Source organism: Apis laboriosa, unplaced genomic scaffold, assembly GCF_014066325.1.
Source record: "Apis laboriosa isolate Shangri-la unplaced genomic scaffold, ASM1406632v1 scaffold280_cov157, whole genome shotgun sequence".
Lineage (NCBI taxonomy): Eukaryota > Metazoa > Arthropoda > Insecta > Hymenoptera > Apidae > Apis > Apis laboriosa.
Genome location: NW_025222640.1, coordinates 87898 through 110375, shown reverse-complemented (window position 1 = coordinate 110375; position 22478 = coordinate 87898). Strand labels below are relative to the sequence as shown.

The 22478-nt window shown below is 33.7% G+C and overlaps 1 protein-coding gene across 4 annotated transcripts in view; it reads right to left on the bottom strand.

Moving 5' to 3' along the window:
- Positions 1 to 22478, bottom strand: part of LOC122714105 — a 221895-nt gene that overhangs the window by 138299 nt on the left and 61118 nt on the right. Inside the window, exons 1-2 of one of the 4 annotated variants that reach the window (XM_043935136.1) lie at positions 20208 to 20324; positions 7013 to 7095 (exon numbers count right to left, since the gene is read on the bottom strand). The gene's annotated coding sequence lies outside the window, so the exon portion shown is untranslated. Of the gene's footprint in view, positions 1 to 7012; positions 7096 to 9736; positions 9905 to 19069; positions 19086 to 20207; positions 20325 to 22478 lie in introns of those variants that run through there. The other 3 variants (XM_043935139.1, XM_043935138.1, XM_043935137.1) reach the window with 3 other exon arrangements.

Below are 22478 nucleotides of genomic sequence, written 5' to 3'. Positions count from 1 at the left end.
TGAATTAACCTCCAAGAACGATGTCTGTGCACGATATAACCTTCTCAGTGAGATCTTCTCATATATCTTGATGAATTAAAAATACAATATAAAAGTTTAATTTCTATCAATACAGAAATATTCTCTTTTAATTTACTAAACATGTAACAACATTTATTTGTCAAAAAAATTCCAACTACTTTCTTCTTTGTACGATTTCTAACCAATTACGAAATCATTGGATAAGTCATTTCCCTCTTATCCGTCAAGCGATCACAAAAACAGAAATCTACGTTCGATGCTCCCGAATCCGAAAGATTACCGGCATCGACGAGTTGCCCGATTTACATAAACAAATGTTACGAAACAAGGCTTTCGTCTGGAATTCGCGCGATTCAACGACCAATTTCCCGTAATCTGCCCTCGGCGGAGCGTTATCGGCGAATTCGGTGTAACTGCTGGCGTTGACAGCGCGTAACTAAATATCGGTAAAACGCATTGTTTCGCGATCGACAGCGACCGCGGTTACATCGTTCCAATACCGATTCCGCTCGTGTTCAAAGCACGCGACACGTTCAACGCGTTACCGTGTCGCCCCGCGACGACAAATTCGTACGCGCTGTCGGTTTTCGTCCGATTCCACCTATTTTCTGATCGATCATTTCCGCCGATGCTCGAAAAATATTTCATCTTAACGGATAGATAGACGATTAACGACGAATATTTAGGGGGAAAAAAAATAGACAAAAGAGGAAAGATATTTGCTAAATATCGCGGATTCTAGATCTGATGATCGAATCGCGTGACGATAATTTAGAATGCGGATTGACGAATGAGAAATTAAGCTATTTTAAAAGTATATGTATTGTAAAATATATATGGTGTGATATCTGCTAGAAAAGCAAGCAAAGGTTCAAATAATTTTCACAAATTATTTGAAGCATAATTTCTCATATATTGTTTACAAATATATATTATTTATATCATGTATATATTCGTAAATATTTCGTATTCCTAATCCTAATTTATCTTTATCCTCTCGTATTTAAAAAATACGATTTTCAATTATCTTAATATTTATCTTAATAAGAATATTCAAATTACTTCCTATCCTCCTAAAATTAATGCAGATATAAGAGCTCATAGATTATCAAGCTAAATAACAAATTTCGAGCAATTAAATTCTCAAACGCAAAACAGTAGACGTATCTCGTAAGAAGGAGATGAAAAAAAGAAAAAGTATGAAAATAAGGTTTATCAATAGAGAAACACTTTCCTCGAGGGAAAAAGAAAAAGAAACGTTTTGAAACGTTTGTTCGTGCCGTGAGAATATCTTGTGACCCTCCAAGTCGGCGAGTTTTTCGCCAACTTTCACGGTCTAAAACGAGCAAAATCGTATCGTTGTGCTTCGAACGAAGATACCTCGAAGTACGAGAAAAGATAAAGTGTCTTTTGCGGGAATAAAAAAAAAAGTAAAAAAAAGAAAAAGAAAGAAAAGAATTCGAAACGCGAACAATCGTATTAGAAGGGTCGCGTTGAGACGTGGGTGCGTTGAACTCGAGATAAAAGAAGGCAGATTTCGCTTAGAACGGCACGATTTAGCTATGTGGTTGTACCTTCAACGAGCCGTGAACTGATTCTCGCGATCCCTACACCTCTGACATCCAAGGATGTCGAAGTTTTTGTCGAGGTGGCTTTAATAAACCGTGCACGTGAAACGATCCTTTTTCTATACGATCCCTTTTTATATATTCCTCTTCAGCTTATTCGTTGAAAGTACGAAGTATGGATCTAGACAGCGAAACAAAACTTCGTCTTCTTCGAATATGGAATATATGATAATCAATGCTCGTAATACGTTTTAGATATATTTTGGAAATTTTCATTCTCCATATCCTTTGGAATTTTACAATTCGTTTAATTTTGGAGGAGAAATTATATATCGATTCACGGGTATTTTATACGTGGCTGCAGAGAAAAGTTTTCAGAAATTTCATTTATGAAATATGGCAGAAACAGTAGAATTATAGCACCAATGCGAAAAAAATCTTTCTTCCTTTCTGATCATACCTCATATTCGTCGTAGAAATTCAACGAGAGAAAATTGCTCAACGTTCTCGTAAAGAACAAGTTGTCGTGAATCGAGAAGAAAACCAAGTTTTCTCTCCGTTTCTCTTGGCGCGATGCAAGGTTCGATAACGGTGATGGTAATTAGGATAGAAGCGAACTCGTGTAATTATAAAGGACGTATAAACAGTGCAACGTCGTGAAAGACTGTTCGATATTAATCTCAAAAAGGCGTGCCTCGTCCACGAAGGCGAATTATACGTCCGTGCAACTGCGCGGACGAGCAGTGAATTAAGTCCAACCATGGCCAGACACGAAAAAGGCGTATCCTTCTGGGAAGTCGAAAGCATTGCCAAAGGATGGAAAAGCCGAGGACTGTGGTAACTATATATAACTACAGTGTCTGAAATCGAGCCAGTTCACCCTCCATCGGTATTCATATGTTCCACTTCTCGTCCACCATTTTCTAAATCTTTTTCTCGGAATATTTCATCGTGACCCATCGTAAATACCACCATTACCGCCACGTTGTTTTCACGTTGTCGATCATACGGCTGTTCGAGAGAATACATTTTCCAGATTTTCTTCGAATCGATTTATTACTACGCTTCTCCGCAAGGGAATTGGATCATTGGCGATTCGAATGTTCAAGCTCGAATTTTTTACTTCTATCGTACGGTCAACAATTTCAATTATTTTCTTTTCCATCATTCGTCGTCGATTAGTCGTTATTTATCATGATGCATTATATCATTATATCTCTTTAAAAAAAAATTCAAAATATTTTCCCACATCATCTAAATTCCATTATATTCCTATAGAAATCTTATCTTCCTCGCCCTTATCCATCTTCTCCTTACGTTCACCCCCTTTAGGTACAGCAACGGGATCACGACTCACCCTATCGATTTCGCAAGCCCGGAAACTCGGCATCGAGGCGAACAACGTGTTCAACCAGCGGTGCCGTACACCGAAGTAAGAAGTTCCCGTGCTGCCTTCCCCTTCTCTAACGAGTTTTGTCAACCGATCGGACAAATTAGTCGCCTCAAAAAGCCGGGCCCGTCTTTCTCAGCCACCAATTACGCGCGCAATCGTGGCCGAGCCGCTTGTTAACGGAAGTGGGTACTCCCCCGCCACCGTTCTCGCGCTGATAATGGAACTTTTCAATTCAATTCACCGCGATTATTCCACGATATTTCCGAGCGACGCGCGTTCAATCTCCGTTGATCGAGGGCCGGTATCAAAACCGAGAAAGAAGAGAAAAAAAGAAAGGAGAGAGAGAGAGAGAGAGAGAGAGAGAGAGAGAGAGAGAGAGAGAGAGAGAGGGGAGGGAAGAATCTCGTCTGCTAATATTTATTCACGAGAAATTACATTTCCTTCTCCGATAAGGGAATAACCCCTAGATTTCTACTCGGTGAAACTTTTCACCCTCCCCCTCCAAGAGTTTCCATCCCCGATTCCCCGTGTCTCGACGATTAAACACGGCGCGACTAGAAAATTCTTGCTTAACTAATGGATTCGCGGGCCATTTTGTCGACTCTGGATGAATATTTGAATATTTCATTATGGCTTCCTTGAATTTTCTAGCATAACGTTACGAGCGTTATTATCGGCGAGTTTGAGAAGTACGATTGGTGGCTAATTGTTCTTCTAGCTGGGTGAATGGAAAGTAGATTCGTAAAAATGATTGTTTCGTAAAAGGGGACGAGATTTTTTGGACGACGCGCGTACTGATTCGGTTAATTATGGAAAGATGGGATCCGAGTTTGGTGTCTCGAGTTAGGATAGTGAAGTGGATAACAAAGCTCGATCCCGAGGGCTGCACAAATTTGCGATCCTTACTCGTTTACTCGTCGACGATGTTGTACCAATTAATTGAGCATAATTTCGTATCACAGTTTCGTGTATATTCGTACAGAAGTATTGTAAGAATTTATAAAATAATGATAATAATAATAATAATGAAAAGTTGATTCATTTTTGCCTCTGATCTATAAATTCATTACTTTTTCTCTCTTCGCGACAATATACTATCATTTTCACCCAAAATCATCTTTTCTCATTAACGACACGTCACATACGTGTGATATCTCAATCCTTTCATAACGGATATCGATTATTATTTAGTATTATTACTCGATACACTTTTGATTTCTTCTGACAGTGCGTAAAATAAATATAGTCAAAATATTCCTCTCTCTCTTTCTCTTTCTAAACCAGTTACAACTCGCGTTAAACTCAATTAAACGCACATTAATTTCTCTTCTATTCAAATTCATCATTTACTTCGCAACAAAACGCACGATATATTTTTCCATTTTCCTGGCATCACGGCAAATATTTACGCTTTCGGATTCAGAAACACTTGGATATTATCGAAGCTTTCGATCCAACAGACTAAACACGTCCGCAGCTTATGCAAGTATACACGTATGTTCCTCGTACGGAACCGGAATTCCTCGAGAGCACCCCTCAACATCCCCCCTTCAACTGCGCGACGCTTTACCATTTTCACCGCCGCCACGATCGAAACTCACTTCCTTTTTCGGTCACTGTTTACGGATAGTTTCGATTCGAGACCTTATTTTCCCACGTCCCCGTAGGAAGAGGAATCGAAAAGTTTCTACGTAGGTAGTTTCGACGAGTTTATCAATAAGGAAAGCGATTCGAAGGGACGAGTATGCGGGAAAGCCTGGCTTTTAAAAGTTGTATGGGCCAGGATATGGAACGTAATGTTGGCGGAATAAGGAATATTGAAATTCGTGGATCCACTTCGAAACGACTTTTCGCCAATCCAGCCTGGGATTGTTTAACCGAACCTTCTTTGTTCTGAAAAGTACGTAATTGTGTTCATCCGAGAGTGCATCTGGCAGTTTGAACTCGCGTTATATTGGAGAAATAACTTCCTTTAATTAAAATCGAATCAAGATTTTGAAAAATTTTTACCAAATTTTGACAAATTTAAATAAATTTATTTTTATTTTATTTCTATACACTGTCGATTCGTTATTATTCAATTCTGAAATCACAGAAACTTGTGCTTTTTTAATATATGTAAATACCGATTCATTTTTTATTTGAATCACGATCTTTGAATCTTTGATTGATATTTTTTTTAATACGTCGTATTTGACATTATCTCTTCTTGAAGATCCTTCTGAATAATCACAAAATTATGCACATGAAATTTTCCTGAAATTGAAGAATCACCGCTCAAGAAATTTGATTACTGAACTATTCCAATTTTCTCTCTCCTAATTCCATTCATCATTCTCCTCTAAAAACACAAATTCAACTACGAGAAGCAATTACAATTTCATCGTGAGCAAGATGAACAAGATACACCACATGTCTCAAATAAAAAAAAAAAGACATAGATTGACAAATAATAATCCAACAGCAATTTCCACTTGACCCACTTGAAATTCTAACAAAATTACAAAAACGGGAGGAGCAATCTAATAATGCGCGGCAAAAGTTTCGACGAATTCTCCCATGGAACGAGAGTCTTGCGTGACAGAGGTGGTACATTATCACCAATATAAGTGTTAAGAGCGTAGCCAAGGGGAGTCGTTCGTAGCAGGCTTGTCTTCCAAGTGCCTTTTCTTGTTCCATACGTTCGATATTTTGTGCTCTTATTTTGTTGGGTGACGTTAGGTCACCTTTAATCGGCGAGAACCGTAAGAGGACTTAAGAATTAAGAATCAAGGCGCGTGCACGCGGCTCGTGACGCGAATTCAAGTTCTTTACGAACCGTTAAATCATTTCGTATCGAGAGAATCGTTGGAAACGGAAATAACGTATTTAAATGCATCGAGACGGGATGCTTTGTGCAACTTCCATCAAAAGTTTTTTAAAGATGATTTTCTGAATCGTGCTTCGATTTTTATATTGTGATTGATTGGAATTGTCACGATTGTTCGACGAAGTTATTTATTGTTTCTTGAAATCAAAGCTTTGAGAGTTTGAAGTGAAGATCCAGAAGTATTAGTATAGTTGATAGATGTGAGACGAAGATGAAGTTGTAAAAAGAAATTGATACTTTTATGTACTTGCTGGATTAAAAAAATACAAAATTTTGACACGCAAATATTTAGAATTCTTAATCGTTTATAATTGAATTACCCTCAAGCTCGCTCAAACTGGAATACTTTTGATCTACGTTTCCGAGGATGTAATTATTTAATACATATAAGTAAAATATATGTGACTTGGATCAATTCAAAGATTAATATTGAAAGATATTTTGAAACTCATATGAGAAGAAATAAAACGAGAAATTTTATTAATAATGATTGACAAATATCAATAAATGATATCGTAAAGAAACTACGATTGAAGATAATTGGATTAATATTCTTTCTTCTTTATTGAGTTATTTATCGAAGAAACGACATTTCCGGTCCATTAATTTGCCGTCGTTCGAACAATTTTAACGTCTAATTTAGCAAGGAAAGAGAGATCGTATTTATAAAAGTCGGACTAATTTCAGGGAAATATTTAATTATTCGGTGTAATCGCGCGGGAAATCGATAGCTTTCCATGATACACGCTATTAATTCTTGCTTTAAAAGAAGAAAAAAATTGCTACACACACCTATCATCCTGTTTATTTATTAAAATATCCTGAATCCTATTTTCAATCCTATTTTCAAATACAATAAAATTACTTAAACTCTCGCACGATTGAAAACTAACATTCCATTAGAAATTTAATGAATTAAAGTAAAAAATTTGTTTAACATTTTCACAAACTAACTTATTACGATTCCAAAAGATTCCTCTTCTATTTTCTAAGAACATATTCAAAAATATAACAAAAAAGAAACTAAAACTAATCAATAATAGATATTAATTTAAAAGATCTAAAAACTTACAGCTTCTCAACTAACAATATTTGTGTGATATCTAAATTATCGTGCAAGAGACTCTTAAAATAATTGAAAACAATTATTCAAAAACTCACCGATCTTTCGTCGTTGCCTGGGGAATCCTGGCGTGGCATTCATCGCGTATCTCGCCGTGGAACTAATCTCAGCGCCCACTAATCTGCAACAAAGATAATTCTCTCCGTTAGAAAGATCGATTAGAAAACAGGCGAGGGACAATTTTCGGGTGGATCGTTTAAAGAAGCATCGAAGCGCGACAACTCCTGCGGCCTATGGCCAGTGTGCAAACTTTGGCACGTGTTGCACAGCAACTTCACAGCGTTTAACGGCCCGATAAAATCTCAATTATAGTCGCTGGCGTGTCCTATGAGCTGCTAGCGACCGTGTACACTGAGCCACACGGTCAACGAGCAAACGTGATCGCAATTTACCCATCGATTATTCCTTTTCCAGTCGATTAAAACGAAAGAAATTTCACCCACCGAATCTTAGCATTCATCTGAACGCCGATGTAAATTGAGAGACTCTTTGTACAAGCATCGACTTCTTCTGATGTGAATCGTTATAAATTGAAATGTGATGACGATTCAAAGTCTAGTGCTTGAATTGTTTCTTCTATGAAAGATCACTTAGATTATCTTGGAAATAGTAATTGCATATTCGTTTTTTCCAGTCATATTTTATCGCACGATTCTTTCTTCTGTCATTCTTTTAAAAGAGAACAATCGTGCAGCAGAGAGTCGTCCTTGTACATCAACTTTTATCAGTATATCTCATATCAGAATTGAGAAAAACAATTTCTTCCATTACTCTTTCCTAATTTCAATTTTACAGATACAAAAAACACCGAAGACAGGATAGAAACACTATTTAAACATTCACATTGGACGACAATTCGATCAATCGAAAATACCATCATATCCTCAGCAATCGTGCACGAAGAAAACTCTGTACCTTGGAGGGAACCCGGTTGAAACATTGGCGAGATAAACTTCGAGATTGCACGTAGTATCTTCACGTGAAGGCTTAAATTTGAACCAGTGATAGTAGTGAGCTTCGCCGCGCATCGGAAAATTGCCACGACCGCGCCATTAACCAATGCGTTCATGGTGTAATTGACCTTTTCCAACCCTCGCCTCTTGTTTTCACCGGCCATTTGTCCGCTTTCACGTCAATTCGCGGACACCTTGCCCTCCATATACTCCGTCGCGACCTCTAATTGAGATTTTATCGGCGGATAAACCGGTTGGATTTTCGTCAGAGTCGCGCCCGCGTTAATTATCCGCTTAACAATGGCCCGCTGGGAACGCTCCGCATCAAATTTCGCGCGTCGACGATACTGGTGTTACAGGATATGCACGCATCAAGTTTTAATTCGAATAGTTTCATCGTAGAAAATATACAAACTAGGTGCATATTATCGTATACAGAAGTTGGTATGAAACACTGTGAAAATTTGGAAGTAGTTGTATTTCTGAAATAAAGAAACAAAGAAACTTTAGACAAAGAAAAATTAATAGACAGAATATTTCTATGGAAAAAATTTGTAGAGATAGAGAAGAAAAAAAATTTTTTTGATCGTAACGAACAAATTTGATATGTGACTTTTGATGATTTTATTTAAAATTTCTTATTGTTCCCGCATTTTTTGTAATATTACCATGTCTGGCTTTCTGCTTAAATAAATGAATTATATGCAATAACTCTGAATCTTCAAATTCTTCATAAATTATCGAAAAGCTTATCAGTTTTTGTAATTTTTCAAAACTACATATCACCTTTAATATATATATTTTAGAAAAATCGAATTATTTAAATGCACAAAAATGAGACGCTCTTACCCTTGCAATAGTACAAAAGCGTTCACTTAAATACTCCTCGTAAGATCTCTTGCTACAAGTATACTTAATCTCCATTTAAACCCGATCTCTAAATCTAGATATCCGAGTACCTTGTAGTAAACCACAATCTAGAGCCATAGAATGACCACGAAGATGAACGCACACTAGAAAGGAAAGACAATTTGTCTGAAGTGTTTTCCTGACTTATTAGGGGCTCGAAACTGACAATCGAGATCTTTTCGATCGGTTGCCAATATTTCGAGGCATAAAATTCAATAAAGATCGAATGCCAAACACACGACCTGGAATTGAAGTTTCGGCAAATTGAAGCAACTGCCAAAGTCGTCTCTCGTTACACAGAATTTTGATAAATGAAGTTGCGCGTTAAAATTCGAGATACGAATCGAATTCCGTTTAAATTAGATCGATTAAGAACGGAAAAGTTGTCTTGATTCGAACGATTTCATCTTAAATATATTCAAACATCATCAATGGAACAAGATAATTATTTAAAAATTAAATAATAAATTAACAATGAGGAGAATTAATAAAAATGGTGTCAAAGAATATGAAAAATCAAAGATCTGAATTGAAAATTTAGCCCTGGTCTAAAGTTTTCTATGATCTCTGATTTCTTGTTAACACAATTCATATCGAGATTTAATCTTCTATCTTATTTCCATTAATATATTACCTTCCATTAGATTTCGAGGAAAAGATCGAGGATATTTTCGATCCACGACCATTATGATTCAAAACTCTAACTTCAATCACCACTATAATACATCCAAATAAATTTCCAACATTTCAGGAACCTCAACTCGAGCCTTCAATTTCCTCTTCGCTTCAACTCTTCCCTCCTTTTTGCTCTCATACCTCTAATTCCATACTATTTCACAATTCAAAGAGGTGGTAATAATTTGCTCGAGATGATGCATTTTAAAATTCATTAATATTTACCCCGAATCGAAACGTTTGGTAAACGGATCTCTTTTGTTTCTCAGCTGTTCCACGAAGAAACTTATAGTTTACGCGTCGTTTGCGGCGGGCCGCTGAATTATTGCCCCGGAAATCGGAAGTAATTATTTCTTCCTTCAACTTGAACTCGCTGCACGGGCAATTAATCGTGCTTATCACAATTATTCGCCACCGAATTTGCACGGAAGAAGCCCGATATTTTTCATCCATTATTCGTTTCTTTAATTTTTCGGACGACGATATTTCGCATTACTATTCCAAGTGGTGTCGTGAAAATATGTCCGCAAATCTGAAATAATAAAAATGATTAATGTTTTATAAATATTCCTATAATTACACATCTTTGAATGAATCGTTGAAATAATTTTAATTCGTGTACTTTGATTCGCGCCACAATATATTTAGCAAAATTAAATGATAATAAAAATGGCATTGTTTACAATTTAAAAAAAAAAATTATTTCAAGAATACCTCTTTTTGAACTTGTACCTGAGAATACCTGTTACTAAAATTATTCGATTGTCAATAATCTCGACGAGCAAAAAGCCCAAAGTATGGAGGGTGCGAAGGGCAGGGGAGGGGGGCTAAAAACGATCCTCGGGGAGCACGGGTGCCAATAAAGCCGAGTTAATAACGATAATCGCCTGTTAAGTCAGGGTATATCGTAGCACGATGTGTCAGATACACACATTATCTCCGATTTTTTGGCGCACGCACTTATTATCGTTCGACGTGTCGGCCTGGGACAGATAACACTGGGGGGTTGAACGATAATTACAGGCGCGTATATCGTTCGGGGATAGTCGTATAAATCGATGCGATTATTCTTTCCGTGACATTTTTCTGACGCGCGACACACTCGTGTGAAACGCGTGCTAGTATTACCTGTGAACAAACGAAAATTTGAACGCTTACGAATTATTACACGTGCAATGCTAGCGAAACGAATGTGCCCGATAGTTATTCGGGAGATAGGGACAGAATGGAAAATTTATTGCTGCTGAGAGTGATACGTTTGAAAAATTGTTTGATATTTTTTTTTTTTTTTTTTGAGAGACGAGTCGATGATTATTTGCAATGTGTACAAATATACGTGTGTATATTTGATGGATTGAGTGAGAATTCAATTCTATAAAAGAGAAATTCTATAAAAGAGAAATCATGTAATCCGATTCATATTTTTGTTTCTATTCAAATGTACACGTGTCATGTTTATATTTGAATAGAAACAAAAATATGAATTATAATTATAATTATATAATAAATTTATAAAATTAATAATTAATCGTTAATAATGAATATGATAAAATATTTGCATGGATCAATTAAATGAATTAAAATTCAAGGGAACTGCATTAATATAAAGATGCATAAATTTCTAAATAAATATATTTCGAATAATTATTGACTCGCCTTTCTATTATCCTTACCCATTCATTTCAAATACCCTCTCCCTCCATTTCATGGTATATTTATCACTTCGTTGCATGATTTAAAGCGAATATAAATAAATCAAGCAAATTTATACGATTCAAAAGATTTTTGAATATATACATTATAAGTTAAACGAGAAATTAATTTTATCTTACGAAAAAATTTCATACATGAAAAAATTATCTCGCATTTGATTAAGTATTTATATGTAAGCGGAAATTTAACGAGAATTTTATATGATAATATCCTTTTCTTTAAGATTCAATGAACGATGGATATTGATTAAGATCACCGCCTCGATCAATAACGTTATTTTCAACAATAGCGAGATTGGAAATTCTATTTCTACGACCTTATGGTTGAAAAGATCTCGCAAGAACGAGCTCTGATAATTCTATCGATAAGAAACATCGATAAAGAATTCATTTCAACGGCGTGTCTCCATCCCGATTCGATGTATGCCTTTCTACGAACCAGTCCCTGACAAACACGATAATCGAAAGCCAAACTTGCTCTGACACGAGGAATCTGTCAACCATCCATCTTCGAACGGAATTCTTGTTAAACTTCCATAGAATTACATCAATTTCGTTCCTATTTCCTTTTCTATTCCAAGCATTCAACGATGTTAATTCAACGATAAGTTCCAAGCTAATTACATCTTTTATCGTTGAAAATTTTTCGTTCGCGAGAAGAGAATTTATGGTGAATTTTTACATTTAAACTTGAAAATTTGATCGTTACGTTACTTTGGTATATTAAGAAGATGAGATAGTAAAGTGATAAACAAATTTTAAAAATTATGAGACTTACAAATCGTTTGATGTTAATGTTAAAAAAGATAGAGAAAGTGGGAAGAAAGAGGGAAAGAAAATTAGAGGGAATTTCATGGAAATTGTGCGGGTCACCCTAATCCTACGCTTTTCCACTATTTTATTCCGGATAAAAGTTTTTGTACATATACATTCAGCTAAACCAGGGAGTCTCGTTACCGGAATACTAAATTAAAAGTGAAGTAACGAGAAAATAAGAAACAACGATGTCCCACTTGGAAATATATAAAAGGACACGTGAAGTTTGTTTCTGAATAAAATTTTATTTTTAGTAATCATTAATTTTTATTTTTTCGTAATTCCTTTTTAGAATTTCCACTTTCTGGACGATGAACATCAAAAACTTTATATTTCCTTATATAATCTCCATCCTTATCAAGATTTAAAGACATATAAGAAAATGATCACGATATTTTCAAGACAATGGTTCCAATATTTTCGAATTTATCAATTTACACTTTTTAAATTTCATAAAGTAATTGAGAAAATCTCTCACGTTTCCTTTAGCACCCTTACCGAAAAAGACTTGTCAAGATGAAAGAGATACGATAAAAATATTAAACGAAACATATTAAAATTCATTTGACCAGTGAGCAAATTTCAATATTCGCCGAGCAACACATGTAAATACATGAAACCCGTTTTAAATAAAATCGTGAATGAATAAGAAAGCAACAATATTTCATTGGAGGAACGAAATAATAAGCTAAATAATTCATTCTTAAGAATAGCTGTCGAGTATTTGCGCGAGTTCACGGGAGGAACGGGAATGCAAACGATCAAGGCGAAGTAATATTCATGTTCCGCTTTTCCATTGTTGAAAAGGAAACCGGAACAGCGGGCGGAAAATTTAGATCGTAGCTTTTCGAAAATCAACGCGCTGTTATTTCGCTCTGTGTAACGAACACTTAACCTCCTAGCCTCCTGCGTAACAGCGATAAGATAATAGCAAGATAGAAGAGGAGGAAGAAGAAAAAGATAGATGGGGAAGGAGAAGTGGCCTCGAGCAACAACCTGCCGAAAATCTGTTTTCCAATAAGCGACACGATACACATCGCCCGGCGAATTTCGCCATCCTGATTCCCGATGCAATTCTATGCAAAACAAGTGGCCCCTCTCCCATCGAATTCCCTGTATCCCGGTAATTGCGCTATAAGCAGATTGAAAACTTGCGCGAGCAAACTTCTTAAGTAGGTATTACGAGCTGGATGTTTCTCCTGGAATGATATTGTCCGGGCTACGTGGAATCTCGTTTATGATGCAGAATGTTATACGTTGGAAAAAATTAGTTGAACGATCCTGTTTCTCTTTTTTCTTTTTTTTTTCTAAGGGATAATGTTGATTTTGTTCTTTTGCATAAATGAAATCGTATATTGATTTTCTTCTTTTTGATACATTACGAAAGAAAATTAAAAAAAAAAAAAATGATATTATTTGAATGAAAAATTTTAATTTGATTAAATCGTATTAATTTATTAAAGAAAAAAATTAATTTTTGAAGAATGGATGCGAAGGAGAAATAAAAATTAATCCTTTTTATTGCTAGACGAGATATGAGGTACGTATTATTTTAATTATTATAATTTAATAATAGGTGTAATATAAAGTCAATACGAAATGAATTTTATAGAGATATTTAGATTGTTTCAACAATCGACACGAATGTTTAATTTTGAGAAATCAAAAGAAATAACTACAAATATAAATGCAAATGTTTGTACATATTTAACCATTAAGAAATTCTTCATATCTCATTTTTTATTTTCTCTACGTTTAAATGTAAATTACGTGATCTAAAAAAACTGAATAATTCTAAAAAATTAAATTAAAAAAATATCGAATATTTCTTAATTGTTTCTACAACTTCTTCATCTACAATTGTAAATTGTGTCACTGGTGATAATGACAATATCTTTTCATGAAGAAAAATCCATTCGTCTTCGATGAATTCTATACTATTCTAATTTAAACTCGAAATTCTACACATATTTTCAATATCTTCGGGTTATTCTAATTTAAATTCGAAATTTTATTATTTTAATCTAACACATTGTTTCCAATTTCGTCACATATTTTAATCTAAATTCGAAATTCTACTATTCTAATGTAACACATGGTTTCAATTTGTCATACTCGTTGGCTACCTTATAAGTCAGTTGGTGCCTGATCGTCGCCAAAATTCTACTGTACTAATGTAACACGTGTTTTCAATTTCGTCCTAGATTCGATATTCTTTTCTCTCTTTCCCTTTTTCTCATTCTAATTCCATCTGTCTTCGATGATTCTACATTTAAATCCAAAATTCTACTATTTCAATTTGAGAGATTCAATCCACGCGACACGTGAATAACGTGTCAAGAAATTTTCTATTCTATGACGATGACGTGTCGTGTCATGAACTTTTCTAAGAAACGTGAAAGATGAAAAAGAATTTTCTACGCTTTTCTTTTTGTATCCACCACGTATTTTGTATTCACTACGAATATTGTTATCAATATGCACAGCCATTTTGAATTTCGTTGCATTTTTCGCTCACGTTTTACTATATATTGTTTGTTGAAAAAATATTTAGATACTTTTGACAAGTTTAAATTTCGTATGACATAAAATGATTGCGAATTTGATTGATTAAAAAAAGGTGACAATGAATGATTTAAAATCGAGATTGAATTCGAACGAATAGAGAATATTAGGTGAGAAATTTGTCGCGTTCTGGTACGCTCGTAATAAAAATTTTTCCAATAAATGGATTCACGATACTACGAGAAAAGCAATTTCTGACTGTCATCTCTCGCGCGATTCCATTGATCGTATGCATCGCGATGTTCGATGTTATCTTCGATCCACTTTGATTGTCATATAACACGCGCAAATAACAAGACTCGAGTGGCCTACGAGTTATATGCTTGACAAACGTCTGAGTCACAAATGGAATACGTAAGATGGATCGTTGACAGAGAAGAGAAGTCATGGAAATGATTTGAATTATGTATTTGAATCGCAGTTCGATAAATAATTAAATCTAAATAATGATTATCACTGGATTTTATTTCGTAAAAAATATATAATAAAAATTACGAAATACTTTAAAATTTAATTCAAATTATCCTATGTTATCCAATAATTCAATTATCCTATTCAATCAATTAAAGATTAAATGAATTCGAGTCTTTTCATTTTATTCGAAATCCAATTGAAAATGAATATCGACCAATCATCGATAATGTTCGTTTTCCACTCCGTCGATTACATGTGTAATCGAGTGGCATCAAAAATGCATAGAAAAAAAAAAAAGGAGAATAATAAAACGGTGTGAAAAATGAATATTTCGATCGATAATCGAACAATATAAAAAGACTTTCACTTTTCAAGCTATAGTATTATACGAAATTAAAAATTCTCAATAGTAGAAATTTTGAGAATCGTATTGCATTTATTATACGAAATTCTAAACTTCCAATGAAAATTAATTCCAATATAATATTTCCAATATAATATTCGTCGCTTATTATTATTTCATAACCAAAAATAAATAACAATTAACAAATAAAAGATACTTTCCTATCCTCCTTAATATACACTTCTATATATCTATATATTATCCATATTATCATAAATCTGCACATATGCAATTCGCGACCATTAAAAATCGACACTCGTATCAAAAAATGTAGACAAAATGTTCCACAATTTTCTAATAGCTTAATCGTGTATGATCGAGATTATGAGAGACAAGATTTTTCGATATGAAAAGGGAGGAAAATTCCGATTGGTCCGTGAACGAGAATAAGAGGCCGTTTGCATGCCGCTGTCATCAAATTTGCGTTATTCTTCTGCATCGCGGAACTGAATGGTATCGTAAGGACGAATCCGTATTATTACCATGGCCTGGAGTATCTCTATACGCGGTCCCATCGTAACGGGAATTTCTAAACAAGCATGTCGTTTCAACCATGGATAGAGCGATTCCCAGCTTCGTGCCAAACTACAGGAAAATTTCTCTCTGGAATTCCACTTTACGAGAACTACCGGCAGAATGTATCTAAGAGGAGATGCTTCTGAACAGATCGAGAATTAATTTCAACGACTGATTTCTGAGAGAATATGAAAATACGAAATGGTGAAATTTAAACGAATTGCGGAAGATATTGGTAAAGACGGAGAATTTGAAGGAAATGCGAATAAAATGAAGTTTAAATAGATTCTTTTACGAAGTAGAAGATAATAATAGAGATGAAAATTTTCGATAATTGGAATCGAATTAGATAATAACAATCGAATATTTTTTGTAGCATCAATTTGTAATAACTTTTCGAATACCAAAGCTGTCTTCGATATTATAATTTTTCAAAATAATATCAATCGTTGAAAGTATTGAAGACAACTGTATCTTTTTTTCTTTCTAAAAAGCACCGTCAATCAAGATTCACTTACATTTCTCTCTATCTATTAACTACTCCCCTTAATAATCGAATTATTTCATCTACATCTGCTTCATATTCTTTTCCGTATTTTTCTTTTTTTAATCGATAAAAATACAATAAAAATTTTAATCTATTCTTCCATACCAATATACAACAGCGAACTACAATTTATATATTTTGCAATTCGAATAATCTTTGACCCTTCGTACCTCTCAGAATAAAAATTACACTCTCTATCGAACTAAATCTATCGAACTAACAAAAATCTATTCCAACGTTTTCCTACTTCCTCCGACAAATACATTAATCCTTTTCCTATATCCCGATTAACAAATAATTCAACAAACAATAATTCACTTTCTCGATTTTACACGATTTTGCAATTTTTTCTTTTCGTGATATCCTGGAAAAAGGAACAACGAGGGACAAAGAACGAAGGATAACGCGAGAACAAGAATGTCAGGAGGTCGACGCGACGTCGGTTCACATCCGTTCTAACGTCACCACAATGCGTGGCACGAATCCACGTGTTTGTCGACCTATGTTCGACAGCTTTGACGTGTACCCGTAGGGACGGTGGACACTCGGGGATCAAATCTGGAGATGACCAAACCGCTGTCCCGCTACCACGGCCAATTCAGGATTGCCGCTATCCAATCCTGTAGGCGGCCGGGGTATCGATGTATACAACCGAGTTACGACACCGATAACGTCCACGTCGTATTACTCTCGATCCACCGACAGGATTGAGGTTCCAATACGCGGCCGAAATGAAACGCGCGGCGCCCCACCTTTGGAACGAGCGTCTCTCCTTCCATTATCCGATTAATTAAGACGGTATTGGGTCCTTGCAATTTCGTGATTCAGGGAATAAATTATCTACGAGTGTAATACCGTTTTCTCGATACTATTACGTATATCTCATGGAAGATTGTGTACATCGAAGAAGAAAAATTACTATAGAGCTCATTTTGTCTACCGAGAAAATATTATAGAGGAAATTAAAAAAGGAGTACAAATTTCTATATTCTTTATTCTTTCTATTCCTTTTTTCTCTAAAAAAAAAAAAATTGATCTTCCCTCAAAATTTCGTGTCACCAACACGCGAACAACAAACGCAGGATAAAAAATCGAAAGAGGCCTCTCGACTATGTCACGATCCAATAAAGGAAAAAACGACACGAAAAATTTTTTAATCAATTTTCATTTACTCGAATGTCAACCCTCGAATCCCTCCACTCGAAACTTATCAATTTCGCCGACCGCAAATACCCATGGATTAGCCACGCTCTTTAACACATTTCCACCCTCGCCATCTAGTATCGTCGACCTGTCCACCCGCCAAAAAAATCCCCTATTTATTTTTCCTGCGGATTCCTTCACCGAGAATCCCTACCTACGATTAATCTCTCCGCGGCTGCAATCCCGTCCGCTGTTTACAAAAACGAGCCGCATGCGTCGAGCCCTTTCACGTGCCTTTATTAAAACATTGTCGGTCAGCTATAGCTACAGCCGGACTGGCTATCAGAGGGTGAAAAGAAGAGAAAAAGAAGGGAAATTTCGCGATCGATTACGCGGTCGCGCTGAAAGGGTTCGACGCGATTAAAAAAAAAGAGGGGGAGGAGGGGAGAAGACTCGTGAAAAATGCCCGGCTCAAAGGAATATTAATGCGAGCAACTTTTACGTGATGAGAGATCGAGCGAATAACTTAGGTATTGTGATATATTTGTTTGCAACAGATTTCAAACGAAAGAATCGTATATTTTTTATATATATAATACGTTATGAAATTTATAAAATCTATAACAATTTTGTTTCAATTCGATTAATTTTTTTAATTTAAAATCTGTTGCACAAACAAGTATCCTAATTACGAAAGGATTGGTGATAATGTCAATTTTTTCTTCATCGTCTGTAACAGAAATAAAAGACCATAGTATGATTATGCAAATATTAATCCCTTAAGTAAAGTAAAAGAAAATAGTCGAAAAAATATCTATTTCTTTTTTGATTTTTTCTCAAAAAGACCAATTAATTTCTTTTATTCTAATAATTCGTTATAAACGTCAGGCTAATGATATGTACAAAAAATATTTCTTAGAAGACGTCTCCTAATCTTCATAATCTAAAACAAATATGATTTTCGATTGATCGACGAGCATATATTTATAATATAATGAAATCTCACAAATGCATATACGATGCATTATTATACTACTAAACAACACCTGAATCTAAAAATACAATTCGAATAAAAAAATCACGGCTATTCGATTCGACCCGACAATTTCCTATTTGATTCCAATCGGACGTAAAGAATGCATTTATCCGTTTCTTTCCAATCGTTCGCGTAGACGATTAATAGAATTAATTCACGGTCAAATATTTGACGAGTCTCTTTTATTTCTCTATTACCAGCGAATAACACGAGCCTAGAGAATCGCGCTATTGCTCGTCGCGCCGTTTCGATTAATCAAGATCAGAGGGGCCACCCCCCTCGCCCGTTTCAAACAATGAAACAACGACGTTCCATTCACCGAGCACACCTTCTCGGCTGCGTGCACCACGATCCCGATTTTCGTTTCCATTAATTTCGTGTAATTGTAAGCGGATGAATGAAGTACCCGGGCCCATTGTTCCACGAACGAACGAACAATACTTGTTACGCGGCTGCTCCCTGTTGCACGTCAGCGCCACGGAAGCCGAGAGCCCATCCCACTTCCGTTCGCCGCCTTCAACTTCCTTCCGCGGGCTGCGCGTACGTCGTAATCTTGGAACTATTAAAATTGGAAACAAATATCTATGATTAAATAGGTAAAGGATGACGAAAGAATCGATAAGGGAATGGCGAATGATTCAAATAATTCGAGAGTAATTCGAGAGTAATTCGAGGGTAATTCGAGGGTAAAATATGAAAAATAAATTGAATTGGTTGACCATGATGTGAGAATATTAAATTTTAAATGCTAAACTTTGAAAATATTAACTCTATCGTCGAGGAAATTTTATGAAAATAACAAAATTTGTTTAATGTATAATTTCATGCGTGATAATACTTAAAGAATAAAAATGTATTCTTATGTCAAATAATAATAATCGCGATTGATTTTTTGATGCATGAAATATCGAATGATAATACCTTATTTGTTATATATTATTTACGTAATTTGATTTTTTTGTGTAAAATTATTTTGTATACGAAAGGATTATTTAAATATATTGTTGTATGTAATATGAAAGCAATAAAATTTTATTTATTACAATTTTTTAATAATATTTGTTCGTACGATAAATTTTAAATGAAAGTATGCTAAATCGAAGAAATTATTAAATAAAATTGATTTACCATGGTATTAAAAACTCGTATTATTCAACATAAATTTCAAATATAAAATATTTTCTTTCGATAAAGTGTCAGAATGATATGAAAATATGAGATTCTTTTATTTGAAATTCACCGTGCGAACAAAAATCATTGTTAATGGAATGAAAAATTGTTTGCGGATTTATAAATTTCAATAAATTTCAACTTTATATTTTTATATTATAGAGAACTCGATATTTAAATAATCCTTTTATATCTCCACTCAATAATTCGGTGATAATATGACATGATAATATTAAAATAATTAAGCCTTGTTCATATTTTTATTTGTTTAAGATTATTACGAGAAAGATAATTCGAATAATTATCTAATATAAAATAGTATTTTAAAGAGAGTATATAACTCTCAATTATCGTAAATTAATATATACACTTACAATTCACCGTTAGATATCAGCAGATGTATCCACACATCAAGCACATGATCAATTCGAACACTACACACTTTTTATTATACTAAATTTCAATTAATTAAGTAACTACGCAGTTTAAATTAATTCTACGCACAAGCGATTCGAGACGATTCGTAAATTGCGTGTGTATCGCAAGACGTTCTCGAGAAGACTGCTGCGTAGTACGAAAGTCGACGTCGATAATATATAATAATATTTTGAATTCGAACTCTTATAATATTTCTTTGAATTTCGACTTTACAATAACAACGGATTTAAGCGGATTATTTCTTCTGTTTATACGTATATAAACACAGTGATCTCATTGATTTGATTCGTTACAATGTTTATAAGAAGGAAAGGCTAAACAAGTAAAAAAATGTAAGTAGAAGATTTTTTAAAGACTTTGTACATTTCATAATTGTATTATAGAATATTATAAAGAATTAAAAAATCTGATTGAGATAAAAAACAATAAAACATATATATATATAATAAACATTAATAAAATCGTTCATTGAATATTTTATAAATATTAATTATAATAAAGGATTAAAAAGTCTCATTCAAATATAAAAAAACACATAACGAACATTTAATAATATAAAATTAATATTTTATAAATGTCTATCGTATATAATAGAATATTACAATAAAGAGTTTAAAAATTTGTGACGATATAAAAAAAAATTATGGACGGATATTAAAAAATATTAATAAAACCATCTTTCATCAAAGATTTTGTATATTATTCATATATATTATTTAAAGTAAAATTAAAATAAAAAATTATCATAAAAATTAGAGAATATTATAATTTCCAAGATTATATATTGTTTTACAAAACAATATATCGAGATAAAATGTTACATTAAAAAAATTAAATCGAGAGAGATATAAAACTTATATATAACAGCTTTCGAATTTACGCATTTCACCAATTTACCATGCAAAATATTAAAATATAAAAATATCAAAATATCAAAATACATAACAGATTTAAAACATCTTACATATAAAATATTACTCTCGAGAGACTTTTCATGTTTCCACGAGCAAAAATGGCAAAAAGTAGCAAACGAATGACTTTACGTAAACACTTTCAATTTATACATGAACAAACATATATTTAATCAAACTATCTTTTTAACTTCAAAAAACGAATAAAGGTAATTATAAGTACCACATCAGCGACGTATCAAAAAGCGCTTTTTCTTTAATGAAATCTTTCTATCTAATCAGTACACATGTACTCACGATTATACAATGAAATGAAAAACGGTTGTACAACAAAAAATTAAGACATAAGAATATCAAGCTCGAAGTATGCATAGATTAATCGGATATCATGGTTATTTTACATCATTAAACGCAATACAAAAAAGATAATATAATTTTGTTAATTGCCTTTCAATTAGCTCGAAGATTGATTAAAATGTTTCGCGAGTGGATATTAAACGGAAATTTAAAAAAAAAGTTCTATTCTATTTCGTAAAAGGGACATATTTCATAAACCAATTTTCTATTTATTGCGAATTAAAATTTAATGAAGGGGTATTATAAATTTGGAAGTTGTGGACGTCATGAACGAGAAATTACGAAAACGATGCATCACCGGAAATCCAATTACACGAAAATTAGGATGTCTCTAGTCATTATGAATACAAGGGTTGGGAAGAATAAGGATGAATTTTGAAATTAAAGACGCTTTTAATTAAGATGAAATATTCCACCGGTTAAAATTAAAAGAGTAATTATATTGGATGACGTAGAATAAAAAAATTTCGATATGAAATTAAAAAATTTAAAAACGAAAATATAAAATGTAAAGTTTTGCAATAAAATAAATTGGAAAGATAACTTGAATTTTATAAATGATAAAAAACAGATAAGCTCGTTGTGCTAATATTATTATTATTTAAAAGATCAAAGCGGATATAACGATACTTTGATTGATTTTATGCAACACGTGATTACATTAACCAATAGTTTAATGTCTTATCGAATTTGGGACAATCCTTCTTAATTAACTGTTAAATTAATTAAACACCATCGCATGATCGATTGAGCAATCAATAAATCAATCTCAGTTAATATTAATAATCAGAACGAGTAATTATATATACTCCATAATAATATATGCACTAGTAACTAAATTGTTTCTAATTTCAAAGGTATGTTTAAATACATTTCAATAAAAAAGATAATTCAAATACAGCAATAACTTATTAATTAAAATAAAAGATTTACACACGT